The 27,897-nt window shown below is 51.1% G+C and overlaps 1 long non-coding RNA gene across 3 annotated transcripts; it reads left to right on the forward strand.

Moving 5' to 3' along the window:
* LOC105714724 (uncharacterized) lies at positions 1–27,875 on the forward strand. Of its 3 annotated transcripts, none has more exons than XR_001106883.2 (2): positions 1–234; positions 27,545–27,875. It is a non-coding gene; the product is annotated as an uncharacterized LOC105714724 (long non-coding RNA). The 3 variants fall into 3 exon arrangements; XR_001106882.2 differs by lacking the exon at positions 1–234 and adding an exon at positions 1,071–1,151; XR_001106881.2 differs by lacking the exon at positions 1–234 and adding an exon at positions 2,368–2,522.
* The last annotated feature ends 22 nt before the right edge of the window (positions 27,876–27,897 follow it).

Raw genomic sequence — 27,897 nt, forward strand, 5'->3', positions numbered from 1 at the left:
CTGATTCTCTGTAAAGTGAGATTCTGGGTTCTGCGGTGGGACCGGCACAGACCTTACCGCAGCTACAGGCCATATGACGACCCCGCTGCTCTTTCTTTCTGCGGGCACTCGGGGGAATCCTAACAATCGCCCCTCAAGCTGTCCCAACCTCAATCCCAGACCCGACGAAGTGCGTGCTGGGACGAATCCAGCCAGGCGGGTCTCCAAAACCGGGGTGAAGATGCTGAAGTTCAGGTAAAAACCCGCATTGGCCAAAATGCTCCCGGGCTTTCTCAGGAGCCACCCGAATGGCAGCTTTAGACTCGGGTTTGCTCCTCCGGACTCCCCACCCCTATCCCCGGCTCCAGGCGCCGCGGTCAACCTGCGGGGAGACTAGGTGCTGGGGTGCTAGGCACGCGGTGATCTCCAGACGCCCGAAACGCCAGGCGCCAAGTCAGCAAGGAAACCAGCCGGGAGCGGGCTGGCCAGGGAGGCCGGGGAGCAAAGGAGAGAGCTGGGCACTCTCTAGGCTCGGGGTTCCCATACCCTTTCCCCCTAATCTAGGATCAGGGTGGAACGCGGTACGTTCACGAGGTCGCCCCAGTTGGGGTACAGAGGGAATCCGCTACCGTCTGGGCCTCTGCCTCAAAATCCGCATCCCACGAAATTACCCGGTTCTTTATGGGGGCGGCCAGGACCCCAGGTCGCATTCTAGCGCCACTGGCTCTGCTCTGTCGCAGCGCAAGGAAATTTGGTGTGGATGGGAAGCCCGAAGCTGAAGCGCCGCGGGTCAGAGAGGTGCTGGGGTTGTCCAGGGGAGATACCAGACTCCTCAGTTTGGGGGTGGGGGCGGGGTCCTGCTCGGACACTCCGGACTCCTTCCCAGGTGGCCTCCGGGCCTCCGCGGCCGCCCTCTCTTCGCCCCATACGTGGTGGGGCGGCAGCTCTCTCCACACCGGGTGAGTAGAGGTGTCGGCCAGATCTTTCCCCCACCCTCCACCTCCGGCGCACAAATCACAGGGGCCATTTCCAGACGCTCTCAAGTCCCCAAGAAGTTTTCCGCTCTATCCCGGAGCTGAATGAGCGATAGGAAAGGGGCTGACCCGCCCTGGCACTTACGAGGTGCGACCTCAGCAAGACAAGTCCCCTCTTCACCCGAGACGACACGGCGAGTAGGACCGCGATACCCCGCACCCCCTCTCGCCCCCACGTTCATCGGCCTCCTGCGTGTCCTGGGGAGTCCCGTACCGACTGGAGTTGGGGGGAGCCCAGTTCACCACTTCCCTTCCCAGCTCAGGAAAGTCCGGGCCGGGAAGTATTCTTTGTCTGACTCGGGGCGGGGAGGGGGTCGCGCCCCGGTACACCCCATTCCCAGCGGCCCAGCCGGGAGGGGGCGGGGCCCAGATTCTTGGGGAAGGGCGGGCCTCGGTGGCTTCTCCGGCAGCCCCCCTCCCCGCGCCGGCCTTCGGCTGCCCCCACTCTCGCCGCGCCACAGCCCCCACCTGTTCCCGAGGCAGCTCTGGCCCGCGGGGGCCCGGGCCAGGGGCGGAGTGTCGCGGCTGCGCGGGGTCAGTGCGCCGAGGCCGGCCCTGGCTGGAACAAAGTGCGCCGGCCCGGGCCCGGCTCCTCCCGGCGCCCGGCGCGTCTCGGGCGGGCAGTTTGCAAACACAAAGTGAGCCAGCGAGCGAGCGAGAGAGTGAGCGAGCGAGGGAGTTGGTCTGGTCGCCCGCCCAGCCCCCACCCGCGTTCCTGGGCCCGGCCCGCCACCTACCTGTCCCGCCCGGCCGCTCCGTGCGGGCTCCGGCCCGTCAGCCCGCGCGGGGCATGGGGCTCGCTCCGGTCGCAGCCCGGGCCCGCCGCCGCCCGCCGGGGCTGCCCCTCCGCGCCGCCCCGCGCCGTGCAGCTCCCGGGCGTCCTCCCAGCGCGCCGCGCCGACTGCCGCGCGCCTCAACCCCGCCGGGGCATCGCACTTTGTGGGCTGCTCAGCTCGCTCCGGCTCCGCTCCTCCTTCCCGGTCCTTCCGCGACGCTCGTCAGCTCGCTCCGGCTCCCGGGCTCCGGGACCCCGGCGTCCCCGCCCCCGGCCCAGCCCTGGTTCCGGCCCGGGCTCCTCCCCGCCGCGCCGCCGCCGCCTGCGCCGCGCCCTCCTCGCGGGCTGGGGGCTCCGTCCCGGCCGCTGGCCGCACTGTCCGGTCCGCAGGGGCGGCGGGCTCCGGACTCCGAGGGGCTGCGACTGAGCCTGGGCTGCGAGTGGCTGCGAGCGGGCGGCGCGCGGGCGGGGCGGAAGGGGGCGGGGGAGGAGGAGGGTGGAGAGGGAAGGAGGGAGCGCGCGGAGCGCGAGGGAGGAGGGAGCAAGAGAGCGAGCGGCGGAGGGAGGGGAGACCAACTTCTAGTGCTACCATAATTCGCCTAAAGCAGGTGCCGCAACTTTCACCCTGCCAGGCAGCCGGCTGAGAGCGAGAGAAAACCACGTGCACCAAACTTTAGGGGAGGAAAAATGGGAACGTGGGGAGAAGACGTGGGGCGGCAGATTTGAAAAAGGTGGTAGATGGAGGGACCCCAGGGATTCACGCTGGCTTCGGGCTAATTCTATGGCGCGCTTGCAAACCCTGGCCATCCCCTGGAGTCTGGAGGTACGGCCAAGTCCTGCTCCCACACGGTTCACTGGTTCCCGGCGGGCTGCGCCCGGTGCGGGGAGTGGCCGGGGGCCCAGAGACGGAGCCAGCGACCGGCCTGGGCCCTCCCTGGCCTCCCTCCTGCTCCCCACTGCGTGGGGGCTAAGGATGGGCTTTCTGAGCCAGGGGTGGGGGGGCCCGAGGCCCCTTCAGGGCTTTGTGAACAGTCACCCCCGGGTGCGCGCTGCCTCCCTCTGCGGAAAGGGAATTTCCCGTAAAGTGTTCTGCGAACCAGTGAAGAAGGAGCCCAAGGCTGGAGTCATACCGGCAAAGTGACGTGCAAAGTTGAGGCAATTATCCGGACAAATTAGATTGTAAACAAAACTCAGCATCTCTGAATATCACTTTGCCCAGGAGGACTGGAGAGATTGTGGTGGTGGTGATGGGGGATGGTGGCGATGGTGGGTTGGGAGAGGGAGGTCCGGACGAGGGAATGCCCACGGCCCAAGGGGGAGGGCTATGTTGGTAGCAGACGCCCCACTCAGAGCCCCTTGGAAATCTCAATACCCGTCCTCCCTCAACGCCCCCAACACACGCTGGAAATGTCTCCCATCTGTCTGCGTGTGTTGGGGGTGGGGAGAAGTGAAGGAGGCCTCAGGGGTCCTCATGAAGTGCCCCAAGCTAGCTCAGTGATGCCAGGTCCTCATGACCAAGGGAGGACCCTGTTGTGGGATCAGGGCAGGAAGACAATGGCTCTTAAAGCCTCCCCTGGCCCCTGAATCCTCAGGCAGGTGGACAAGGGGCAAGCAAAGTATGTGAGCTCCTGTGGAGTGGGAGCTGGAAGCCTGAGGGGTGGGGCTGAGCTGCAAGGATGGATGCTTAGTTGCCTGGGGGGAGGTGATTTCTTGGCCCTACAAATGGCCCTTGAAAGAAGAGGGACTTGAGAGAGGAGGCACCCTCTTGGGTTATTTTTCGTCACTTCTGACCCTTTTCTGTAATGTTAGTGACACCTACACGGGTCCACATTTTATGTATTTGCCCTGTTGGGCAAGTGTGACAGGCATGCTTAGGTCCTGCTGGAGTGTTTCAGATTTCTAGGTGTGAAATTGTGCAGGGAAGACTCTAAGTGGTGTCCTTTCCAGCATGGCAACTGAGATAACAACAGCCATAAGAATCAAAAACAGCTAACATCTGAGTCGTACCACCCACCAGCCATTTAATCTTCACAGTAACCCTAGGAGGGAGATAGTTCTATTATCTCCATTTTACAGAAGAGGAAACTGAGGCACAAAGTGATCAAGTCACTTGCCAGGGCTTACACAGCTGGTCGATGATGAGCCAGATTCCAACTAGATCCACTTCAGTGAGGACAGGAAAAAAGCTCATGGCGGTTTCTAAAACAGCACTGCCTGCTTGTGGGTTAGCTGAGGGGAAGGATATTCCGGGAGAAAGAAAGCCCTTGGTAGTACCATCCGTTTTACCTTCTGTCGAGGGCCAGCTCTGGTGGAAGTCATGGTGTGTGGACAGCCCCATGGCAGGTCCTTGTGTCAGACCAGCTGGGCCAGTGACTACGTCCTCAATTCTCCTTCCCATCCTTCTTGCAGCAAAGGCTGAGGGTAAGGGGAGAACTAGGGACTGTGGAGGCGAAAGAGAGAATTTCTGTAAGGGGGCATGGAAAGAGGTGACCTCTGATGGGCTTCTCCAGCCCTTTTCTGGCTGGTTCACTGAATGCTTTTCCCATCCCCTTCCTGCAGCAGCCTTTGTACCTCACACATGGGCTCACTTGCCCAGAGAGATTGCCCTGGGAAATGCTTCGCTTTCCTTTCCGTTTACCCCTCATCTCCAGGCCAGTTCAGTTCCCAGCACCCTGTGATCTACAGTGGAGGGCTCAAGGCATCAAAAGACCCTGTCTTGTCTTCACCTAAAGGACATTTTAGTGAGGAAAACAAAACCTCCCCAAAGAATGATACAGAACAAATGTCCCCAAATCAAAGAAGCCAGTCCAAAGTCCTTCTTCCTGGTGCAAGAGCTTCATTAAGAAGGTTGAAAAGAGTAGCCCTTGACTCCAAAGTGGGAGTGACTGGGAGCAGGCAAGAGGGTCCCCTTTCTGTCCTTGTTCCTTCACAGGACTCAGGGCAGGTGCAGGTGCTCTGGCAGTGGCAGGAACCAAGGCTCATGACTTGGCTCCTCTAGGGGGACCATAATTAAGAGCACAAGGGCTAGAGTCAGGCAGCCTTGGGTTGAACTTCAGCCTCTGTCACTTAACCAGTGTGTGACCTGGGCAAGTTACATGATGTTTGAGTCTCAGTTTCCTCACTTATCAATTGGGAGGTTGGGAGGTCTCCTTGGGTGGTTGGGAGGGAGGATGGGCAAAACTTCTAGCCTGGTAACCTGTTCTTCATATACTGCCCATAATTACTTATTTTCCCTTTGATGAGCTCCAGGGTCCTCACTTAAAATGAGGAATGCTGACCTCACAAAGCTGCAAATCATGAGTTGCCACTTATTAAATGCTTGCTGTGTGCCAGGCAGTCTGATAACGTGCTGTTCAGCGTATTACCCCAGCAATGGTGACTGTTCTCCAGGTGAAGCTGAGAGGTCAGGTGACTTGCCCAGGTCACATAGCTAGGAAGTGGTGCGGCAAGGACTTGCTCCCAGGTCTCCTTCTCTGAAGCAGATGCCCTTTCCCAAGGTCAGCTGCCACCCTATTGTGGAGATGAAGTGGGTTGATGGATGAGCTTGTTCCTAGCATCAGGCTTGACACTCAGGGGTGGGTTGGGGTGGTAGTGGTGTGTGCATATAGAAACGTTAGTCTCATTCCCATGGTCCCAACACAGCTAAGCCCAGATATTTCATGTTTCTGTTCATCCGAGTGCTTGAATCTCTTTTCTCAAAAATAATTTTTTAGCATTTTTTTTTTTGACAGAGTCTCGCTCTGTTACCCAGGTTGGAGTATAGTGGCATGATTTCGGTTCACTGCAACCTCTGCCTCCTGAGTTCAACTGATTCTCATGCCTCAGCCTTCCAAGTAGCTGAGACTACAGGCGCACTATCATGCCCTGCTAATTTTTGTATTTTTAGTAGACATGGGTTTCACCATGTTGGCCAGGCTGGTCTCAAACTCCTGACGTCAAGTGATCTGCCCACCTCGGCCTCCCAAAGTACTGGGATTACATGTGTGAGCCACTGCACCCGACCAAAAACTATTTTTTAGTTATCGAGGAATAAAATTTGATCAGCATAGGCTGGGTGCAATGGCTCATGCCTGTAATCCCAGCACTTTGGGAGGCCGAGGTAGGTGGATCACGAGGTCAGGAGTTCAAGATCAGCCTAATCAATATGGTGAAACCCCGTCTCTACTACATATACAAAAATTAGCCAGGCATGGTGGTGCATGCCCGTAATCCCAGCTACTCGGGAGGCTGACGCAAGAGAATTGCTTGAACCTGAGAGGTGGAGGTGGCAGCACGCTGAGATCGCACCATTGTACTCCAGCCTGGGTCTCAAAAAGGAAAAAAATCTTTATCAGCATTAATACAGTAACTCCACTCCTAAGTATAGGTATATATGCATATGTACATATGTACATAAAAATGCATGTGTACATATGTTCACCAAAAGGCAGAGAATGCTATGCCATCTATTCGCATGTGCTGACTATTCACAATAGTTGTCAACAGTGGAGTAGGTGACTAAATCCTGGTCTTCTGATCCATGGGCTAGTACTTGGCAATGAGAATGAACAAACCATTGCCATGTGCAACAACATGGAGGAATCTCACAAATATAACGTTGAGCATAAAAGCCAGACACAAAAGAATACACATTCTGATTCCATTGATCTGAAATTCAAAACCCAATCTAATGAATTGATGGCATTAAAATTCAGGAGCATGCCATTTTAAGTGGGGGTGTGACAGGGGCATGAGTTTTCTGGGGGTCTTTTTGAATTTGGGAGTTGGTTACATGCATGTGTTCACTTTGTAAACATTAATTGAGCTATACATTTTATGCTTTAAAATGTGACATGTAAAAATCATTGCTAATATAGGCCTTTCCAGGACTGTCCTTCTTTCTCATTCTCTATCCTTCCCTTGTAGATTCCTGAGGTTGGCCTTCCCAAGTAAGGTTTCTACTCTTACTCCTTTGGTATTGCTTGGGTATCTCAAAATTTTCTTTTGTTTTAGTTATTTATTTTTATTCATTTTTGTAGCATAATAAAGTATCAAGCAATTAAAATTTTAAATGAGGCCGGGCACTGTGGCTCACACCTGTAATTCCAGTACTCTGGGAGGTCAAGGAAGACAGCTCACGGAGGTCAAGAATTCAAGACCAGCCTGACCAACAAGGTAACCCTGTCTCTACTAAAAATACAAAAATTAGCTGGCTGTGGGGGTGTGCACCTGTAATCCCAGCTACTTGGGAGGCTGAGGCAGGAGAATTGATTGAAGAGCCCGGGATGCGAAGGTTGCAGTGAGTCCAGATCTCCCTACTGCACTCCAGTATGGGTGACAAAACAAGACTCTGTCTCGGAAAAAATAAAATAAAATATTAAATGAAAGGTAGCCTGCTCCTTGTTTTTACTTGTGTTTTGCTGAACTACATGCTGCTGAGATGTCTACATGTTTGTTGCATGTTTTGTGTGTGTCTCTAGGTCACTTACAAGAGGTCGCTGGAGAGGATTCTACCATATCAGTGTGCCCTGTGTTGCTTTATTACCCAGCTTCCCACTGATGGACAGTTAGATTGTGGTGGATGTTTGGGCATTATGGTCTCCTTGCTGCAGCAGGATTCCTTTTGTGACCTCCCTTCCCACTGTGCCTCTCCTTCCCCACTCTGGTTCCTCTACTCTGGAATCTTATCCCCTTGCCATCTCCCCTATTCATTCCCTGCTTCCCAATCTTTCTGACTGGGAAAGACCTCGGATCTGTGCCAATTGGAAGTGAGGGAGGGATAGGAGAGGGACAGCTTTTTCCTTTTCCACAAAGGCTCCTCTTCCTCAAGATCAATGATGATTTAAACAAAGAAATATTTCATTAGGGGTTGATATCTTAATGAACTGTGTCAGGAACCTTCAAGGCACCCTTTGGCTTCCTTGGTTTTAAGGGGAGCTCCTACCTCTTGGGGAGGCTTATCAGTTTACCCTATTGCCCTGAGTAGATGACCATGGTAGTGTGGGTAGCTGTGCCAGGGGCTGTGGAGGAGAGTGCCTCCAGGACTGGAGTGAGGCTGGTTTGTCTTTCTCAGTGCCAGGCTGACTGGGTGCCTGGGCCCTGGCAGATGTTTGCAGTTCCTTTTAGGGACTTTTAGGGGAGTCAGAGACTCAGGCCTTGCCCAAAGAGTGTTGGGCATGGGACTTTGGGCTGATTGATGGAAAATCAGTCATTAAAGATCAGAAAATTAACGATAGCTTGACAAATAGTGAGCAATTTTCCACTAATTGGAAGACAGCATCTTTAGGTTAAATGAGGTCCCTAAATGGAGGGATTTCTGTGCAGGAAAAGAGTAGGACACACGGGAAGGGGCCAAGACAGCAGATCCAGTGCCTTATCCCTCCCCCATGTACTGCTCCCAGTCATTGATACATGGGGATGGGGATGGGGTGGAGGATGCATGAGGGTAGCAGAAGCCCCAGGAGTGGGCACAGAGAAAAGAACTCCTTCTCCCTTCATTTAGTTCTTCCTCATCATTTTTTTTTTCTTTTGGAGATGGGCCTCTGCTCTCTTGCCCAGGCTGGAGTGCAGTGGTGCAATCACAGCACACTGTGATCAAGCTCCTGGGATCCAGTGATCCTGCCACCTTAGCCTCCTGATTAACTGTGACCACAGGTTTGAGCTACCATGCCCGGCTTTTTTTTTTTCTTCTTTTTTTTTTTGTAGAGAAGGGGTCTCTGTGTTGTCCAAGCTGGTCTCAAACTCCTGGACTCAAATAATCCTCCCACTTCGGCCTCCCAAAGTGCTAGGATTGCAGGTGCAAGCCACCTCATCCAACCCTTCCTCAACTTTTTTGAGCTATCCATGTCTTCCATCCACTCGAAGACTTTTGGGTTTAAGTCTCAATTCTGTCACTTTCTAGCCCACAGTCCTGAAGCAAAAGGTTTAACCTCAGTTTATTCAACTCTAAGATGGGAAAAAAGATGAGAGTCTGGTAGAGACGTGGTGAGGATGAGTATGGCTCATGTAGGATTCTTCTCAGTTTAGGCATTGGAGAGACTCTAGCTACTGTAATTCTTTCTTGATTACCCCAGCTCCCCTTAAAACCGAGGAAGCCAAAAGGGTGCCTTGAAGGTTCCTGACACAGTTCATTAAGATATCAACCCCTAATGAAATATTTCTTTGTTTAAATCATCATTGATCTTGAGGAACAGGAGCCTTTGTGGAAAAGGAAAAAGCTGTCCCTCTCCTATCCCTCCCTCACTTCCAATTGGCACTGTCTGCCTCTTTCCAGATGCTCTTTAGCACTCCTGTGTTGTCGATGTTACAATGTGTTGTTAGCTAACTTGTTTAATAAGCTCCCAGTAACTTGTAACACACTGTATTGTTTGTTAACTATTTAGCCATTTTACGCCTCATTTCTCCAACTAGATAATAAACTCTTTAGTTTAGGGACCCACAGTTTTAGTCATTTGCAGATTTCTCATTGCACCCAGCTTAATATCTTTTGCAAGGTAGCTGCACAGTAAATGCATATTGATTTGATTACGATTTGATACTTTAGAGCAAAGTTTAAAAAACAAAAACAGCTTAACACTTTAGGGCGAGTTGGTGCCTGGTAGGTATCCGCTGCGTGTTGTAGAACACAGGTAATAACTGTGTCTTCATTGATTGCAAGAAAAGAGCTGACTGGGGTCAAGGGAGTACTTGGGTAGAAAATGGGACAAGGAAGACTCACTCCCTCAGAGCCATCCCCTTCTCCCAGAAGGCTGTGCTTTCTATTCTTCTCATCTCTCCTCTGGCTCCCTTTTTGCTTGTTGACTTAGTTTGCTTCAGAGCTCTGTTCTTAGCAGAGGATGCATTCCTTCGCCATGGAACCTGGACCTGGGGTTTAGGGTCTCAGCTGCTGGCACTGGAAGGTGAGGTGGGGTGTGAAGGAGGAAAGTTAAAGCCCAGGTAGACTCACACGGAAAACAGCTGCCACCTGTTGAGCATCAACTGTTTACCAGGCACTTTTTTTTTTTTTTTTTTTTTTGAGATGAAGTATTGCTCTTGTCACCTGGGCTGGAGTGCAATGGCTCGATCTCAGCTTACTGCAACCTCTGCCTCAGCCTCCTCAGTAGCTGGGATTACAGGCACCCGCCACCATACACGGCTAATTTTTGTGTTTTTAGTAGAGATGGAGTTTTGCCATGTTGGCCAGGCTGGTCTTGAACTCCTGACCTCAGGTGATCTGCCCTCCTCAACCTCCCAAAGTGCTGTGATTACATGTGTGAGCCACGTGCCCAGCTCACCAGACACTTTTAATATGTATCTCTGATTCCTACAACAGTCATATCTATCTATCTATCTATCTATCTATCTATCTATCTATCTATCTATATATTTTTTTTTTAAAGAGAAAGCAATGCTTCAAATGTCAGAGGCAATGAATATAGGGTGGAAATAAGGGAAGATAAGGGAGTGTTTATACATCCCTTATTGTATGTGGCATCTGGCTGGGTCCATGGAGTGGGGCTCACATATTTCCTGATCCTCGTAATTCTTTGCCAGGCCTGGGCCCAAGCCCCACCTCCTTTTTGGTTCTCCTGCACCCCTTCTTCTTTCTGGTCTTCACCATGTCCCCTACGGCCTTCTCTCCTCCAGTCCCCTCTGCTCTTGATCTATGGCTCTCCAGTCCCCAGGACCTCTCTCAAGGTTGTTAGGCAGAAGGAAGTTCCTGGAGCCAGGTAGCTAAAGACAAAGATGAAGCTGGGTCTTGCTAAAAGAAGAAGCACCCATGCATCAGGCACTGTGGTAAGCACTCTCCACACATGACCTCATTTCACCTCCCGACAGTCCTCTGAGATGATGCAACAGATACTTGTTGGTGCCCTGTCTGGTGCACTGTGACTTTTCACCCCTAAGGCTTCCAATCACTAGTGCCTGGCGTTTCCTAGCTTGAGGGTTTCCTTTGGGCATTAGAGCCCACTTTTCCACTGTGTGGGAGACTAGAAGTGCCAGGGAACTAACACTTCCTTGGGGAGCCCTCCACCCATAAACGATGGGAATTGGTGTATAAATACCCCTACTCCCTCACTCCTTTTGTGGGATATCTCCAAGTCATGTGTTCTATGCATACTCTCAGGGTTTCCTCTGTGGGACTGAGCCCATCCTGTAGCTGCTTTGGTGACATAGACTTTGTTGCCTCTTTTCCTTCTCTTACTTCCCCACTTGTCTGCTGGTATTTCCTTCACCTCCTAAATCAACCATTTGCAATGGAATAGTGTCTCAGGGCTGCTTCTGTGGGAACCCAGCCTAAGTCAGGTTGATACTATTATTATCTTCATTCTATAAATGACAAGACTAAAGCTCAGAGAGGTTGAAATTCGTACATGGTTCCACAATTATGTAAGTACAGCGCCTGCCTTCATACCCTGGCTTGTTACACACTAGAGTGATCACCTCATTGCTCTACTATATGACTTCTTGAGGGCTCTTTTCCTCTCTATAAGTATGGTTCAAGGCAATTCCCCTTGGCTTGCTGCCCTGAGAGGTAGGAGGTGGCGAGCAGGGTGGGTCAGGGGTACACTGGGAGTATTTCCAGCCCACCCAGCCCCTGTCTCCCTGTGGGGATTCATAGCCAATTCCTGGATTGCAGACAGAAAGAGAAGCGGAGAACACCTACAGGGCTGGAGATATGGTGACTAGAAAGAAGTGAAAGCCACCTGGAATGCCGGAAAAGAAGAGGACGGGGGCAGGGGTACAACGTGAGGGCAGGCTCTGGGCTGAGGAATCCTTCTGAGCATTTGCAGTACACAGCAGCTCCTGCAACAACAGAGGGAATGAGATGAGAGACAGGAAAGGATTTATTTTTTTCTCTCTCTCTGTGTGTGTGTGTGTGTGTTTGTGTGTGTGTGTGGTTTGTTTTGTTTTGTTTTGTTTTGTTTTGTTTTGTTTTGTTTTAGAGTCAATATCTCACTTTGACACCCAGGCTAGAGTGCAATGACATGAGCACAGCTCGCTGCAGCCTCGAATTCCTGGGCTCAAGAGATCCTCCTGCCTTAGCCCCTGAGTAGCTGGGACTAGGAAACCATTTCTTGATGTTGGAGTCTGCTCAGCCTGGGAATGTGGAAAGTCCCCTGCTGAGAACCTTCGGACCAGACAAGAAATTGGCCTGCCTCTTTCATGAGAGTGGAGGTGGGCCCCTCAGGGCAGGAAAGAACTGATCTCTTCAGAAACAAAAGTTACCTGGTGAGAACACCTTCCTGTTTTCTACTTTTTGGTTTTCATGACACCTTTGTCTTAGTTTAGGTTCTCCCTGAAGCAGACTCTCAGCCAGTGATTCAAGCATAAGTGGTTTATTTGGGAGGTGGTCCCAGAAATACCAGTGGGGGAGCAGGGCAGGGAGAAGGAAGGGAAAGCAGCCAATAAAGGGAGTGTTATCCCACTGTCAGCAAGAGGAGTGCAGTCCCACTGGGGACTTGAGCCTGTGTGACACACACCGCACACAAGCCAGCCCACGGGCGCTGGTCCTAGGGTGCTCACCCACCAACTTCCCCTTCATCATGGGCTGCGGCCTCCTTCCAGGCACATTCACTCTCCAGCACTTCCGGCTTGCTCTGGGCTGGAGCCAAGGGTGTTTCCACGGCCAGGAAAAAACCCCAGGCAAAGAGCAGGTGTTGGCAGTAAGCAGCCTTCTACCTTTAGAGGCGAACAGAGAGAGAGATGGGCAGGGCGCCAGAGCCTGCCACACTCTGCCCTTCTGTTCTCCTGCTTAAGTTTTCCTTTTCCTGAGTCTTTGTGTGCTCATCTCCTCTCCTGCTGTCCTATCTGAAGCACTGGGTATTGCCCCACTGCTCTCCTCGTTATCTGTGCTCTTCGACAAGTCCATCTACTTTCATGGTTTTATCCACCACCCGTGAGTTGGTGGCTCCCAGCACTATCCCAGTGGGACCTGGATCCCATGCCCATATCTGTGGGCCTCCAGGGATGGCACACGAAACATGTCTTCTGTTTCCCAGCCCAAGCCATCTTCTGTATCCATAACATGCTCCAACTCTGCATCTTCTCCCCATTGGTGGCACCATATGTACCCAGTCACTCCAGAAACTAGAATCATCCCTTGGTTCTCCTTATCCCTTCCTCTTCACATCTACTCTCCAAGTCCTGTGGCTTCCAAGGCATTTCTCAGAGTCATTCCCTCCTCTTTACCTCCACTCTGCCCCCACCATTGGTCAGGGCAGGACCCTCATCATCTCCCATCTGGAGTATTCCAGTAGCCTCCCAGCTGGCACTCCCCACTTCCAGCCTTATCCCCTTCTGGAGCCTCCCTTCAGTGCATCCTCCACAGTGGTGAAAAAGTTCTATCTAACATGCCAGCCCAGGTCAGACGTGGTGGCTCATGCCTGTAATCCCAGCACTTTGGGAGGCTGAGGCAAATGGATCGCTTGAGGTCAGGAGTTTGAGAGCAGCCTGGATGACATGGCAAAACCCCATCTTTACAAAAAAATAAATAAATAAAATTCCAGCCTGAACTTGTCATGCCCTGTTTAAGATACATTCAAAATTCAAGCACCTTGGCTGGGTACACAGGGCACAAGTTACCCTTTCTTGAACCTCTGATTCTGTCCCTGGCTCCTCCCAGCTCTGCCACCTGGGACTTGTGGCATGTCCATGTAGCTGGGCTTCCTCTCATACTATGCCCTGTGCTTGGAATATCTTTTCTCCCATGTGCTTTCACTGCTGACTAAGATCCAGCTCAGATGGCACCTCTTCTTGGAAGTCTTCCCTGAATGCCCCAGGCTGGATTAGACACTCTTCTTTTGTGCGCTTGTATCAGTGCAAACATCAGAAAATCCACTTCAAATGAGTTTAAATAACAATGAAAATTGACTGGCTCTTGTACCTGAAAGTCAAGGGAGCAGGACTCGATGCAGATGATGTGTGATCCAGAGGCTTACAACGATGCCATTGGGTTCTCCCCTTGCTTAACTCTGCCTTTTCCTGGGTGGGCTTTATTCTTAGAGTGCTTGGAGAGAGTCCCATCAGCTTCAGACTCACATCCTGCCCAATTCAGTCCAGTGAATTGTTCAAGCCAGCACTTGGCTTATTTGGACCTGACTAAGGATTTACTTGCCCTTCTCCAAACCCATCAGATGGCCCAGGACTTATGGTGTTCTACTTCCGGGGTTAGTGGATGATGGCCAAATCCTGCCTACCACTTGTTTCTGTGAATAAAGTTGTATTGGAGCACAGCCACACTCATTTGCTTATGTATCATCTGTGGCTGTTTTTGTGTGACAATAGCAGAGTTGGGCAGTGGAGGCAAAGACCAGCAAATTTTGCTGTATTTTAAGCCTTGCAGGCTAAGAGACAAAATTGAGACTATCATGCAGGGATTTACATAGCAAGAGAGAAAACAAATTTCCACAAAGTTTTACTGATGAAATTACAGTGTCAATAATAATTGAGTATTTTTTTTGATAATACAGGTCTACTAATGAGAAGAATGAGATTTGGGGAAAGGGGGTAACATTTTGCTTGGTTGGGGTTCAGAGTTAATGCTCCCTATTATCAAATTGACCACCAGTGTTCATCTGTGAAAAGCACTCTTAGCTAACAGAGCATACAAAACCGGGCAGGATTTGGTCTGTGAGCCATAGTTTGCACACTCCTGAATTAAATCAAAGCATTACATAGCTAAGGGAAGAAACAGTGGGAAGCTGATGCCGGAGACGATACTGACACCCTAGGTCTGTGGGAGGCATATTATAAGGCATTTGTTTATTAGGCAAGTTAATGTCCATTGAGCCCCTTAATCCTGACAATTCTATGAAGATGGGCAGGACAAGGGTGGTTGTGTACTTTTCAGAGAGGAAACTGAGGCTCAGAGAAAAGTGGCTTGCTTGAGGTTTCATAGCAAGGCCTGTCTGGGACACCTTTGAGGATGCTAAGGCGTGGGCCGTGGAACATGTGCTTTGTTGAGTAATTGAATAATTATGGTGTCTCCTGGTTGGAAGACAGAGGCTGAGCCAGCAACGGGGACAGGCTGGTCCGAACATGACCTGGGAGGCTAAGTTTCCAGCTGGCTCTGTGACATCCAGTGGTCTCCAGGAATGGGGCTGGTCAGCATGGTGTGTAGGAACCCAGTGTGGCTTCAAGAGTCTCTGAGCATAGGCCTGTCTCTCTGTAACTCCCTATACAGGACTGGGGATACCAGCATAGCAACTAGAAATAAATCAGGGCTGGGCAGGTGGCTTACACCTATAATCCCAGCACTTTGGGAAGCCAAGGCAGGAGGATTGCTTGAGACCTGCCTGGGCAACATAGTGAGACCCCTTCTCTTTCTTTCTTTCTTTTCTTTTCTTTTTTTTTTTTTGAGACAGAGTCTCGCTCTGTTGCCCAGGCTGGAGTGCAATGGCGTGATCTTGGCTGACTGCAACCTCCACCTCCAAGGCTCAAGCAATTCTCCTGCCTCAGCCTCTCAAGTACCTGGGATTACAGGCATCATGCCCGGCTAATTTTTTATTTTTATAGAAGCAGGGTTTCCATGTTGGCCAGGCTGGTCTTGAACTCCTGACCTCAGGTGATCCCCCTGCCTCGGCCTCCCAAAGTACTGGGATTACAGGTGTGAGCCACTGTGTCTGGCCGTGAGACCCCTTCTCAACAAAAAATACAAAAATTAGCCAGGCGTGGTGGTATGTGCCTGTAGCCCCAGATACTCAGGAGGCTGAGGTGGAAAAATCACTTAAACCCAGGGGGCGGAGGTTGTCGTGAACCAAGATCTCACCACTGCACTTCAGCCTGGACGACAGAGCGAGACTCTGTCTCAAAAAACAAACAAACAAACAAAAATAGAAATCAGACTTCTGGTAATAATGTCCAGGCCCACAAACAATGCTTTTGGTCCCATACGTCACCGCTTGCAGCCTTCAAGTGACTTGTGACTCTGGGAAGGTGTGTTTATATCTGTGTCACTATGGCAGGATGGCCTGTGCATGTGCAATTTTATGGCCTGGCCTCATCTGGGTCCCTGAGGAGCAAGCCTGCCTCCTATATCCTGTGGGCAGGTTGTGGGCAGCCCGCCTTCAGGCTTGCCTGGCCTCAGGTAGGGGCTGTGCAAGGTCAGGGAGGGTGGATAGAGGCAATCAGATGTGAAGGACATATGCTGAGTTCCTTTCCAGGATGATGATTTGTAGGTACTGAGCATCTGTGTGCTGGTACACACATATACACATTTCACACGTTCCCTGTCTCACACACTTTTTCACACTCCCATAGTCACCTTCATTTTCACTACCACCATCTCACACTCACATACATGCACATTCTCGTGGTTTCTCACTTTTTTTTGGGGGGGGATGGAATCTTGCTTTGTTGTTCAGGATGGAGTGCAATGGCACAATCTCAGTCACTGCAGCCTCTGACTACTGGATTCCAGTAATTCTCCTACCTCAGCCTCTGGAGTAGCTGGTGCACCACCATGCCTGGCTAATTTTTTTTTTTTTGAGACCGAGTCTCACTCTGTCACCAGGCTGGAGTGCAGTGGCATGATCTCAGCTCACTGCAACCTCCGCCTCCCGGGTTCAAGCAATTCTCCTGCCTTGGCCTTCACAAAAATTATATTGTGAAATAGTGCACTCTATACTCAGATGAATGAGGGGAAAAAAGTCAAAACTCCTTTCAAAACTATATTCAAAGCATCAGAAAAATTTGTTTTTTCTTTTTACAAAGTTATGTATAAGCCACAGGGACCACCAAATACTGAAATGTGAAGACTCTATGACCAAAGTTCAAAACTGACTTTAAGGAACTGTGTGAAGCAAGACAGGAAGATTTGTATTTAACACTCTATAGAACTTCACAGTGAAGCTGGAATTTAGAGACTTATGGCTTAACAGGAGTGTTGCCAACAAGGCCTTTCCTTTCTCAGAACCATCTCTCATCTCTTAACAGTCATATACCATTGACAAGTTGTAACAGCAGACTTAGACTTTTTTTTTCTCTCTTCACATTTTATTGAAGAGGAAATGAGACTCAAGGTAAAATGACCGATTTAAGGCCATACCTTGATTAAGTGACAGACCCAGGCATTGAACTCAGATTTCCTGAGTTCTTTCCCTTATACCTCTGCTACTTTCGTCCTGTCTCTCTACGGTGCTTCAGATATCATGTCTGTCCATAACTCATCATTTGGATTACTATTTTGTTATAAGTTCATTGAAGACAAGCATTAGCTCCCATTTGTGGCTCATTTTGTAGTATGTCCATGCTGACAGAAGTGCTTTTCTGACTTATTCCTTAGTCCTCAAGTACCGTAAGGGTGATGAAGATAGCCTTATGGAGATTTCCAAACTGAACACCCACTCCAAGGCTGGGATTACAGGCGTGCACCACCATGCCTGGCTGATTTTTGTATTTTTAGGGCTCGAGCACGCGCCCCTCCAGCAGCCCCACAGGGTTTCACCATGTTGGCCAGATGGTCTCGATCTCCTGACCTTGTGATCCACCCACCTCGACCTCCCATAGTGCTGGGATTACAAGGGTGAGCCAACTCGCCCAGCCAGTTTTTGTATTTAGTAGAGATGGGGTTTCACCATGTTGATCAGCCTGGCCTCAAACTCCTGACCTCAGGAGATCCATCCGTCTTGGCCTCCCAAAGTGCTGGGATTACAGGTGTGAGCCACCGCACCCACCCAGTTTCACACATTTTTTCACGTATTCTCAAGTTCACATAACACGTTCATATACACAACGTGTTCATACATACCTGTATTAGTTTCTTGGGACTGCCATAACAAAGTATCACACCCTGGATAGCTTAAAACAACAGGAATTTATTGTATCACAGTTTTGGAGGCCACAAGTCCAAAAGGAAGGTTCCTTCTAAGACTTGAGGGGAAGGGCCTTTCCTTGCCTTTGCTTCTGGTAGCCCCAGGTCTTCTTTGGTCTGGAGGAGCATCACTCCAGCCTCTGCCTTCATCTCTCTCTGTGTCTTCACATGAGCATCTTATAAGGACACCAGTCATATTGCATGAGGGCCACTCTTTTCCAGTGGGACTCATCCTAACTGATTACATCTGCCATGATACTGGTTCCAAATAAAATCATATTCTGAGGTGCTAGGGGTTAGGACTTCAATATATCTTTTTGGGGGAGGGGCACAATTCAACCCAAAACACCACCTACAGCCATAAAATCTCACATGTACAGACCATACTGCCACAGTGACGCAGATATAAACACACATCCCCAGAGTCACAAAACTCACACCCCCTCCTGTATATACTTTCAGGATCAGACACTCCCACGGTCCCGCCACACACATGTATATACTCACACATGGCAAGGTCATCACACGCACACTCATTTAGTTTCCCAGTCTTACATACAGCCCTACACACCCCCTACAGTCACACCCCTTCGCACGCCCTCCTGCCCCCGCCTCACTCCCAGAGGCCACCCTGTGGAGGTCACGCTTAGAGACCCGGCACATTTGCAGCCTCGCACTTGGCTCATGCATCTCACATCCTCCCCCACCCACACAGTCTCTCCCCTCTGACTCCTCCGCCCAGCTCGCTGGTCTCCCCACCAACCTTCATGGCGAGGAGGCGGCAGACTGGCTCTGTCCCACCCCAGCGGGGGGCGGGGGGGCACCAGGTGGCTCCCCCCTTGTCTTCTGGAATCTGGTGCCCTCACAAGCCTTCTGCTTTTTCAGGCTCCCACGCTTCCCTCTCAGGGGCAGACAGATCGACAGACAGACAGACACATCCACACACTCTCACGCTCACACACGCGCCCCTCCGGCAGCCCCACGGCAGCAGTCTGTTCCTCATTATGGGCCAATGCGCCTGTTTACTCACCCAGCTGGAGATGGTTAGAGAGTGATAAATAATGAAAGAGAAAACAGGCTTTTCCCCTCTGTGGCTTCTATTTATGTAACATGTGTCACTGCGCATTCACAGACTTTGTTTCGGAGCTGGTTGCAGGAAATAGTTTATTTTTTCCGGACGGTGGCTTGAGGGGTGGGGGTGGGGGTGGCAGGGTTTGGGTTTCTGGTCTCACGCCCATAGGAGTTTCGGGATCTGGCTCCCAGAGTCCTCTCCCCTGGTACCTCCTCTCCTCGCCTCCCCTGACACCTCTGGGGCAGACATCATGGCTCGAGGCTGCCTTAGAAAGGGGTTCTCCCACGCCACCTATTTGGAATGAGCTGGGGTGGTTGGGGGCCCCTCCCAGCTGCCTCTGAAACCTCCCAAACAGATGGGCTTGTTTTTAAAGCCAGACAGCTTGAGGCTGGGACTCCCAGAGAGGAGGCAGTTGGACAGGGGGCTTCCTAGGTAGCCTGCACCTGTTGTTGGGGGAGGATGCAAAAAGATTAATTCTATAAAATAAAAAAAAAAAAATCCATACCTCATGTTCACTTTACACGTTCATCCCGTGGTCTCTCTGAGGCCTTACTACTTTTTTTTTTTTTTTTTTTTGAGACAGAGTCTCACTCCATCACCAGCCACCAGGCTGGAGTGCAGTGGTGTGACCTCGGCTTACTGCAACCTCTGCCTCCCAGGTTCAAGCAATTCTCCTGCCTCAGCCTCCCGAGTAGCTGGGACTACAGGCTCACGCCACCATGCCCAGCTAATTTTTTTGTATTTTTAGTAGAGATAGGGTTTCACCATATTGGCCAGGATGGTCTCAATCTCTTGACCTTGTGAACCGCCCACCTCAGCCTCCCAAAATGCTGGGATTACAGGCCTGAGCCACCGCGCCTGGCTGAGGCCTTACAACTTTTAATGGCTGCTTCACAAGTGAGAGAACTGGAGGAGGGCTTGCCATGGTTTGTGCAACTGGCTGATGAGAGCCAGGACTTCACACTCAGGCCTCTGAGTCCAGAAAAGCCTCACATACCCCACTGCCTTCTGCTCCCAAGGGTACCTCTCTTGGTAGGGCTCTGGTCAACCTCACTCATGCTAAGGTGGATGGGAGTAGTTATGAGAGTCTGGGGGTTGGAATTTGGGGAGAGGTGAGCCATCAGAGGTCTGAGAAGTGTCTCCTCCTCCACCCTTTCCTAAACACTAAGATGAGCCTCCTTTGGGTGACAGACCAGGGAAGGAAGAAGCAGGGGAAGGCTGCCCTGCCCCCACCCCCAGTGCAGGGAGGCTCTTGGAAGCTGGAAGGGCACCTGCCCCCACCTGAGCCTGTCTCTTTGAATGCCAGGGCAGGAGACAATGTCTGTCTTTGACATAGAGTCCATGTTGTATATCAGGCCACCTGCTCGGGGAACCCAGAGGTTCCAACCTTTAAGGAATGTAGCATCCCTATGGAAGATGGGCCCAGAAGCCCCCAACTCCTGCAGACTGTGAGGGATGAATATATGCAGGTGCCATGGGATTAAGGTGCAGGGCAGAATCCTGCCCAGTGGCCTTGGGGTTCTTGCAGGGAGTGTCCCACAGAAATCTCCTGGCTGGGGGGGTGAAGCAACCACCTTCCCAAGACAAGGACTTTAAACACGGTCTGACAAGCAAGAGCACATATGAGCCTAGGGCAAAGAGAAAAAGTGCTAAGGAGGTGGTTTTCAAATTTAGTGGGTGTCAGATTCACAAGGGAGTTTATTAAATGCGGATCCCAGGGCTCCTTTACCTGGTGTTGATTCAGCAGGTCAGGGTAGGGCAGGAATCAGCATGGTTCACAAGTTCCTGAGAGTTCTCAGACGGGTAGTTTCCCAAAGACTGGGAGACAACAGTGTCCTGTGTGGGCCCTGGAGGCAACCCTCCTGCCCCAACACACAGAGGTGAGATGCAGGCCTCATGGTTAGGTCAGGAGGGAATTTGACTTCCCCCAAAGAGTGGGAATGATTTGGTTAGAGAATGATAACATGCATTGGTCCGAAGGAAGGGAGTGAGGAAGAGAGGAAGGAAATTAGAATTTACTAATACCTATATGTGCCAAGCTGTTACATGACACTTTTCGTTTTGCTTTGTGTTTTTGTTTTTGAGAGATGGGGTCTTGCTACGAGGCCCAGGCTGGAGTGCAGTGGCACAATCAAGTCATAGCGCACTGCAGCCTCCAATTCTTGGTCTCAAGCGATTCTCCTGCCTCAGCCCTCCGAGTGGCTGGAACTACAGGTGCATGCCACTGTGCCTGGCTGTTACATGACATTTTTACCTGGCTGCTTTGACTTTTTGACATTCATATCCATTTTTGGAACCTAAAACACTGTCAACATTCTATTTCTTATTACCAAGTAATGCTCATACAGACATACCCGCCACAGCCGGAGTCAAAACTCTGTGTCAGCTGGGATGTTGTGCACACCTTGGAGCGCTTACCATGTGCCAGGCATTGTTTTCAGCGCTTTGCACGTTCTGCTTTGTTTTTTTTTACTGCACCGCAACACCAACAGGTAATACGATTCCCATTTTACTGATAAGGACAGCAAGGGTCAGAGAGGTTTAGTGACTTGCCTAGGGCTACCCAGCTATGCCAACCCTGGCAACAGGAAGAAGTGCTTTTTTTTTTTAACTGATCCAGGGAGAGGCCCTACTGGGGAGGTAGAGGGACTGAATCTAGACCCTGCTTTGTCGCCCCCTCTCAGTACTCCCTCCCTCCCACTCCAGAATGGAGAGGTGGATGGAAAGGCACCCTCTCTGCCACTCACTCAATCCCTCTGCCTTTGGGACCCTATGGACTCTCACCAAGCCCACCCAGCTTGCAGCCTGAGCTCTCTCCCAGGAAGCTGAGCACCTGGGGTCTCAGGCACTCCCTTCTAGTTCACTTCCTGAAGCACTTACGGCTCTGAGGGAGTCCCCAAAGAGGGAGCTGAAAGGTGGGGGGAGCTTAAGGAGCACCTTTCCTGGACTTCCAGGAGCCTCTTCCCTCCCTGTCCCCTTGGCAGAATGGGTGTGTCGCAACTGGAGGGTGGGGGTGTGTGGGACAGCAGAACTGGCCAGATCTACGGTCCCAGGTGTTTGTCAGGCTGCAGTCTGAGTCTGATTTCAGAAATAGGGATTCACAGCAGCTTCATGCGGGTCCTGCCCGGACCCCTACATGGATACTCACTTGCTCACTTGCACACACATGTGCCCTCATGCGACTCCCATCCACACGGAGTTCCATTTATGAAAACCCAGACAAAGTTTCAGACTCTAATGTCCCTGTGGACAGTGACATGAATGGTAAAAATCATCAGCAACCTAGGTGCTCTGCACACGCTGACTTTAAACTTCACATTGCGGCTGGGCGCGGTGGCTCACGCCTGTAATCCCAGCACTTTGGGAGGCCGAGGCAGGCCGATCACGAGGTCGAGTGATCGAGACCATCCTGGCCAACATGGTGAAACCCTGTCTCTACTAAAAATACACAAATTAGCTGGGCGTGGTGGTGGATACCTGTAGTCCCAGCTACTCAGGAGGCCAAGGCAGGATAATTGCTTGAACCCGGGAGGTGGAGCTTCCAAGATCACACCACTGCACTCCAGCCTGATGACAAAGCAAGACTCTGTCTCAAAAAAAAAACAACAACAAAAAAACTCCTAAACTTCACATTGATCCTGCAGGGATGTGATTACCTCCCCCTTCCCACTACACAACTTACAGATGAGAAAACTGGGCCTCAGAAAAGCCAAGTGACCGGTCTGAGGCCATGCAGCAACTCCACAGCAGAGCGGGTGCGGGGATCCGTCTGTTGTGGAGCTCACCCCGTCCCCCTCACCAAGCTGCTTTCCCGTCTGGCTCCCAGGACCCAGCAGGTGTTCAGCACGTCCACTGATGAATGTGTATGTCTGTGTTTTCTTTCACACACACTCAGTGCAGGCTCCAGCTGCCCCTCTCTCCAAACCCACTTTGAGCTGTGCTCTCCCTGCAGGCTCAGAAACTCGCAGACCCCTTGGCTTCCTCCACAGCCAGAGCTAGCTCCAACCTGAATTCCCTGTGCTCCAGCCTCAGTTTCCCCTATGTTTCTCAGGCCCACACACCTGAGCAAGTCCCTCCCTGCTTTGAGCAGACTCATAGCACTGGCTGGGCTCCTGCCCCAGGCCTGACCCCCACTGTGGAAGCCTCTGGGGTCCAGTCACCTCCATTCTCCTCTCTTCCTCCGAAACGTCAGGCCTGGCACTGCCCCCCTTCAGCCCCCTCTCCCTGCGGCCCCCTGGGAGCCCAGGCTTTGCTTGAGGGCAGCGAGTGAAGCCGGCTGTAACAGAGAAACCTCAGGCTTCTCTTTAGAAGTCCCCGGAGGAGGCAGATCTGAGGAAAGGCTGCCGAGAAGGCGCCTGCAGCAATGTCAGCTTGAGAACAACCCGGCTGACAGGATGCTGAGCGGGGATTAAGGTCGGGATCAGGGAAGCCAGGGAAATGAAGGCAAGTTCCCTGCTCCCTGTGCTGCCACTGCCGCTGCTGCCGAGGCTGGGTTTGTCTTCTTGTTTGTTCTGGCTCTGGGAAAGTGGGCGGGGAGGGAAGTGGGCAGGGGTGGGATGTGGAGGTGGAGAGAAGGACAGGGCAGAGGTGAAGGGCAGGTAGGGGGTTGGAGGGAGGTAGAGGGAAGAGAAAGTCAGGGCTCCTCTGGGTCTTGGGAGACCCTTCCCCTATACCTGTCCCTACAGTCAGTCCCCTAGCCAGTGGAGCAGCCAGTTGCCCCCCACCGCCCCCGACCCCAGAACCCTCCCTCATGTCCTGAATGCGGGTGGCAGGACCAGTGAGAACAGAACTGGCCTTACCCTGCGAGGCTCCCAGATCAATGAAGCAGATGCAGTCTACGTCCAGAGAGGAGCTGAGGCCATTTCCATCTGTTTACAAATGTAAGATCCCCCATTCTGGGGAAAGACCATCACCCAACCTGCCTCATCATTGACGTGTCACTAGAGCCCAGCCAAGTGGGCACTGGATGACCAGGTCCAGGGAAACCTCAAGCCCTTGCATTGCCACTGCTGTGGTAGTGAAGAACGTGGCTTCTGGTTTCAGACTGCATGGGGTCAACTTTTGGCTCTGTCACTGATTTGCTATGTCACATTGGGCAAGCTGGCTAACTCTCTATTCCTCAATGGGATGAAACCATAGCCCTTCCTTACAAACTTGTCAGGAAGGTGGAGAGAGTGGACACGTGCACAGTGCTTGGCGTAGGGCCTGCCATGGAGGACAGAGGATATATGCCATAGGGTAGTGTTATTTATTATTGGGGCAGAGTATAGGAATAAGTGTGGCAATTTGAAGTGGCTTGCCTGAAGGCTTCCTGGGGGAAGGGAAATCTGATTTTGGAGGCCAAGACTGGGCAGGGGTAGAGAAGTGAATCGGGGGTATGGAACAGAGCTCCCGTTTGCCAGGAGAGTGAGTTAAGGATGTGTCTGGTAAGAAGCAGAAAGGATGCATTTTCTAGGATGCATCCTAGAAACCCCTTCCCAGCCAGCCTTTCTCTAAAGTTCCTACTTTAACTGAGGGTAGCTCTTCCAGACCTGCCAAGGGCAGGCCAGGGGCACCAAGACCATGAAAAGATGCTGTTTTTCATGGTGATCTTCCCAGAATGGGATTTCTTCCAGAAACTCTAACCATTCAGGAAGACTCCACTTGTACCTGGGTTCTCTGGACCTGACAAGGGAAGAAACAGGCATGGAGAGTACAAGCCTGAAGGCAGATCGCCCCTGGGCTTGGGTTCCAGCTCTGCGATTAATCATCTGTGTGCCTTGGAGCAAGTAAATCAGCCTCTCTGGGCCTTATCTGCCAGGTCTGTGAAATGAAATAGTACTATCTACCCTAGAGTTGTAATGATGAGTAGTTGCTCAATAAATATCCACTGTTGATATTCAACTTAACAAAGAGTTGCTGAGCTCCAGTCAGCTACTGGGGCCCTAATGAATGAGACACTTTCTTAGCCCTCAAGTAGCTGGTGGCCTGCATGTGAGTCCAAATATGATGCTGAAGGTTGTAGTGCTACCTTAAATAAAGGTTTACCCAGGAACCAAAGAGAAGGAGCTCCTGGCATCCACGTCCTAGGCTGCAGGGGCTGCTTCCCTGGCCCACCCTGCAACCCTGCTTGTGTGTCCTCAACCTATCACCCTATCTCTGGACACCCTGGCCAGCAGGCTGGGGATGGGAAGAATGTCGGGGGGGCAGGTATGAGAGCCTGGGATGGGGTTCTGGTAATTGGGGAAAAGATCTGCTGGGTCTGATTTCTAGGGGAAAGCCTTGGGCAAGGGGGCCCAGTCCCTGCAGACGTGTGTGAGGAACACCTTGTTGAGGACTTTAGGGGCCTGGTTCCAGAAAAGCAAATTTTAAAAACACCTTTTCTTTTTTTTCCTGTTAATAAAAGTTATGTATAATTATTGTCTCAAAAAATGGAAAATACAGAAAAGCATGCAAAAGGAAATAAAGATCAGCCATAATCTTCCCACGCAGAGATAACCATGGTATGATTTTAGTGTATCTCCTAGTTTTTCTTTTTTTTTCTTTTTTTGATACAGAGTCTCTCTCCGTTGCCCAGGCTGGAGTGCAGTGGAATAGTCTCGGCTCACTGCAAGGAATTCTCCTGCCTCAGCCTCCTGAGTAGCTGGGATTTCAGGCACCCAACACCACGCCCGGCTAATTTTTGCATTTTTAGTAGAGACAGGGTTTCACCATGTTGGCCAGGCTGGTCTTGAACTCCTGACCTCAGGTGGTCCTCCTGCCTCGGCCTCCCAAAGTGCTGGGATTACAGGCATGAGCCACTGTGCCTGGCCTCTCTTAGTTTTTTTTAAGCTGGCTCTCATACACACATTTACACACACTCACATGGTTACACACATTCACACACACACATATTCACAAATACACACACACATTTACATACACATACATGTAACTTTTTATTACAGCATGGCATGCTTAATGTACACATGTTGTTAAAAGTTTAGAACAAGATCATGGAATCATGAATACATTACCACTGTGTAAACTAATTTTTTTATTAAATAAACTATCAAGAACCTTTCCCCCAGGTCACTAAATATTCTTTCCAACATAGTTTAAAATGAGTGTCTAGTGCTCCGTCTTTGGGTATAAGGCATATCATTTTATCAGTCATCACCTCTGGCCATCCATCCATTTCTAGATTTTTGCTATTCTAAATAACACTGAGATGAACAACCTTGCAGATAAATCTTTGAGGGGCCAGGCGCGGTAGCTCACGCCTGTAATCCCAGCACTTTGGGAGGCCGAGGCGGGTGGATCACGAGGTCAACAGATCGAGACCATCCTGGTCAACATGGTGAAACCCCGTCTCTACTAAAAATACAAAAAAATTAGCTGGGCATGGTGGCGCGTGCCTGTAATCCCAGCTACTCAGGAGGCTGAGGCAGGAGAATTGCCTGAACCCAGGAGGCGGAGGTTGCGGTGAGCCGAGATCGCGCCATTGCACTCCAGACTGGGTAACAAGAGCGAGACTCCGTCTCAAAAAAAAAAAAAAAAAAAAAAAAAATCTTTGAGGGGATCGCTCACTTTCCAAGTGTCTGTTCATGTCTGTCTACTCCCAGCTGCAATTTTAGCCTGTCTAGGCAGGATGTGTGTCTGATTCGTCTTTGTGACCCCACAGTCTACCTTGGCTGCTGGTTCACTGTAGGCATCCAGTAATGGTTGAATTGAGTTGCTTTTCTAGAGCAGGTTCCCTGGGCTGAGGAATTGGGAAGGTGGGCTGATGAGGAAAGAGATCACCTTCCCTGCTAGAACACTCAGGGGTCCCCGGTGCCTTTGTGCTCAGCCTGCTAACTTCTCCTAGGAAAACACCTTCCCAAGCCCAGAGCCACCGGGCAACCCAGAGGCTCACTGAACGACCCTCCTGTATCTCTTATCTTCCCAGGCAAGCTGAACCTTGCCCGGACCCTCCCGCTTCATGCCCCGCCATCTCTGACTCTTTTGAGTTCTTTTGTTGTGTCTTCAAGCTGAAGGACCAGCAGACAGAGCCCTCTCACCTGCCCATGATTGCTGGAGCAATCTTGTGGCAGCTCCCAGCTCCCCATGCAGTGGCCCCCTCCCTGGCCCCTACTGCTGACAGCACAGCCCACTTGGCTCCTGGGAAGTGCCCATGTGGCATACCTCACCCCTGCTCCGCTCTGCCTGCCACCTCTCATGACACCAAAGGAGTCTTTGTCTTTTTCTCATGGGACCCTCAGCAGATGCTGACGTTCTGACTGAAACAGATTCGTAGAATCAAGGAGTTTGAGGTGGAGATCCAGTTCCCTGTTTCAGTGGGTCTTTAAAAAAAAGAGAAAGAGTGCCAGGCCTGTAATCCCAGCACTTTGGGAGGCCGAGACAGGCAGATCACGAGGTCAGGAGATCGAGACCACCCTGGCTTACACAGTGAAAGCCCATCTCTACTAAAATTACAAAAAATTAGCCAGGCATGGTGGCACATGCCTGTAGTCCCAGGCAGGGGAATTGCTTGAACCTGGGAGGCAGAGGTTGCAGTGAGCCAAGATCACACCACTGCACTCCGACCTGGGCAACAGGAGTGTGAAACTCCATCTCAAGAAAAAAAAAAGAGAGAGAGAGAGAGAAAGAGACAGAGAGAGAGAGAGAAAGAAAGCAAACAAGAGCACGAGAGGTAAGAGGCAAAAGCTGAGAGGTAAAACTTACTAATTTAATTTCCCCCCTATCATCTGCACTCCCAACCTCCTGGAATTTCCTCTCTTCTTTTCAATTTTTAATCTCTTCTTTTCCTCTGTTTTCTCTCCCTCTTCCCCCTTTTCACTCCTTTCCTTCTCTGTCTCTCAGCTCTGACACGAACATCCCCCCCACCCTCCTGTCCTCCTCTCCCCTCCTCTCCCCTTCTTTTTTAAGTTTTTTTTTTCCTTTTAACTTTCAAGGTCATTCCGGACTCCTGATGCCGCCAGTCCCGCGGTGAGACGTGAGCGCCATTGGCGTCCGTGGCCTCTGTTTCCGTGGCAACCCAGTAACCATTAATTTTCAATTAAAGGAGACAAAAAGCTCGATGACAGCTCCAGGTCTGCTGAAGATGTCAAGAATCTGTATTAATATACAGCAAGAGAGCATAATTGTGTGTCCATCTTCCAGAGCAGCGAAAAATGGAGGGATAATTACCAGCTCGAAAGCCACTCTGTAATTTAGTTCTTACTGTCACCACAGCCCTACACATTAGCATAAATTAAAAGCAGAGTTTATTGTTATCAAAGTGCATTGATATCGCCAGACCTGCTTT

The sequence above is a fragment of the Aotus nancymaae genome, unplaced genomic scaffold (assembly GCF_030222135.1).
Source record: "Aotus nancymaae isolate 86718 unplaced genomic scaffold, 86718_ANA_hifiasm-v0.15.2.pri h1tg000040l, whole genome shotgun sequence".
Classification (NCBI taxonomy): Eukaryota; Metazoa; Chordata; class Mammalia; order Primates; family Aotidae; genus Aotus; species Aotus nancymaae.